We start from the raw sequence: 2500 nt of genomic DNA, 5'->3' as shown, positions 1-2500 counted from the left end.
AACAGGGTGAGGAGCCTGCCCCGCCTCAGGGTTGGCCCTATCCAGCGGGCTGATGGAATCCCAAGGCCCCCATGGGCAATTGGAGCGTGAAAGTAGCCCAAGGGGGTGTCGGCTGGGAGGCGGAACCATCTCCTCACGGCGGCTCGGACGCAATTGTCCATGGCCTTGAGCGCACCGATGCGGGTGCGACTCAGTGCTAGGCCATGATACAGGCCCGGGAGAAGGACCTCACGAAGTGCAAAGAGCCGCTGCTGCGGCTTCAGCGGCGCCCGCGTGATGATCGACAGCTGCTCCTCGATGTGGTGCCTCGGATGGAAGAGACACCGCCCGGAGGAGGAGAACTGCAGTCCCAGGTAGCGGAAGGTCTCACCCACTCCCAACGCCGGCATGGTGGTTTCGCCGGCCGTGAAGGTGACGCTCGCATCCACTTTCACTTTCTTCTCGCGGCCGGACGCCACGAGTGCGAGGGTGAGACACTTCCGCGGGTTAACCCGCAGCCCCAGCTGGTCGAGGGCTGCCACTGCTGCGTTGATAAGGGACTGCAGGCCCCCCCTCGTGGAGGCGAAGAGCAGGATGTCATCCGCGAAGGCCGCCGCGTTCGTCTGGCGGCCCAACACCTTGACACCTACGTGAGAGGGCAGCTGACCTAGAACATAATCAACAGCGAAATTGAACAGGAGAGGGGACAGAGGATCTCCTTGCCGAACACCTCTTGCTGGCCGCACGGCCGGGGACTCGTCGCCACCCCCCGCAATTACCGTCGTGCTGTCCGCATAGCAGCCCTCGACGTAGTCAATGAATTCGTCCGGCAGACCATGGGCTTTAAGCACAGGACGCAAAGCCGCATGGTCCAACGAATCGAACGCCTTGGACACATCGAGGGATGCCATGAACACAGAACGACAGCGGCGGACGGCGCCGACGAGTATCCGGTCGAGGAGGAAAGTGTTCTCCAGCATCCCATCCCTTGGGATGAAAGCCCGCTGACGTTCGTCCACAGCACACATCTGCATAAGGCGAGTCGCCAGAACCTTATGGAAGGTTCGGGCTAGCACCGAGCAGACGGTGATGGGCCGAAAGTCAGCAGGGGATGCTGGGGCGGCTGTCTTAGGGAGCAAAGAGGTCCTGGCTCGGAGGAGGGAAGGGGGAAGCTTGCGGGTAAGCAGGAAAAGGTTTAGGAGTTTGGTGGTGACTTCCGCTGGAAGGCGGCGCAGCTGCACCGGCGAGAGGCCGTCAGGGCCGGCAACGGAGCCTCTGGGCGGCAAGGCGGCCGCAACCTCTTCTGCAGTGATCGGCCTCCATAGGCGCTCAAAGTCAACAGACTCCGAGCACGGGAGAAGCCGATCGGGAATGGAGCCAGCGTTGGAAGGTGGCTCTGTCGTGAAGAGGCTGCGCCAGAAGTCCACCAGCCCTGGGATGTTCGACGGCGGCTGGAGCAGGGTGCCATCCAGGAGGCCACGCACGCAGCGCGCGCGATTCTTCCTGAAGGCATCCTGACATCTGGCATATTCCCACCGGCGGCGCTTCCGCTTGGAGAGCGGAGGGCCACCACCAGACCGCTGCTTGGATGGCGGGCGCAACGTCTTCCTCTTCCTTGCTTCTGCTTCCTCAGAGCCGACAGCTCGGAGGGCCTCAGGCAGCCCAGCCGCGACCACTGCCAACGGCGTACCCGGCCCCAAACGCGCAAGGTCGTCCAGGGCCGAGAAGCGCGCGGCCGACCGCGGCAGGCCGGCGAGGTGCCTCCATATGGCTTCGTCGACTACAGATGTTTGTGGCGGGCGCTCAAGCTCCGGCGGAGAGGGTGGCCCCTCCGGCAGCGACTCCGGGACGGGTGAATGGCGCAGACCATGCTGCGTCTGTTGTTCCCGCCTCAGCTCCTCTACGTATTCCCGCACCATCGTCCTGTGTGCCACCGTCCTCCTCCTGCACTTGATGGCATCCAGGGTACGGTGCGGAAACAGGGGTAGAAGCTCCTGGTTTGCAAAGAGGACTTTGGAGTCACTGGCACAGAGAAGCCTAGCCTCCGCCAGGGCGAGCTCCCGCATTTCTTCTTCCGCCCACCGAGCTCGCTTCCTATCAGTTGCAATCTCCGCATTTGCCGCTTCCGGATGGGCGCGGCGGCGGTGTTGTCCGAGCCCGATCTTGCTGCGGAAGGCACGTCTGCAAATGCTGCAGTGGAACCATGGCTCCACGGCCTCCTCTACTTCAGGGACGGTTGGCAGGCTAGCAGTCGGGACTGTTAGGCCGGGTCCTTCAGCGGAAGGCCCGGTACCCGTGTTTTCTTCTCTTGTTGTCCCAACATTGAGGGTTATGCGATGGAGGGCTGGTAACCCCCCAAAGCCCCAAGTGCGGACTTCCACTCTGCTTACCAGTCCTATCGAGGACTGGCGTATCGGCGGGCCCACGGGAAGGGGGGAAGCCGCAGGCAAGGAGAGGCTAAGAGGGCATGGCCCATGTATTGCGCTTCACTTGCCCAGTAACTATGAGAGAGTCATAGTTA

The 2500-nt window shown here is 62.7% G+C and overlaps 1 pseudogene; it reads right to left on the bottom strand.

Moving 5' to 3' along the window:
* The window catches only part of LOC124580797, a 7810-nt pseudogene that overhangs the window by 2445 nt on the left and 2865 nt on the right, over window positions 1-2500 (bottom strand).

The sequence above is a fragment of the Schistocerca americana genome, unplaced genomic scaffold (genome assembly GCF_021461395.2).
Source record: "Schistocerca americana isolate TAMUIC-IGC-003095 unplaced genomic scaffold, iqSchAmer2.1 HiC_scaffold_352, whole genome shotgun sequence".
Lineage (NCBI taxonomy): Eukaryota > Metazoa > Arthropoda > Insecta > Orthoptera > Acrididae > Schistocerca > Schistocerca americana.
Note: the sequence above shows the minus strand (reverse complement) of the source record. Positions and strands in the feature narration are given on the sequence as shown.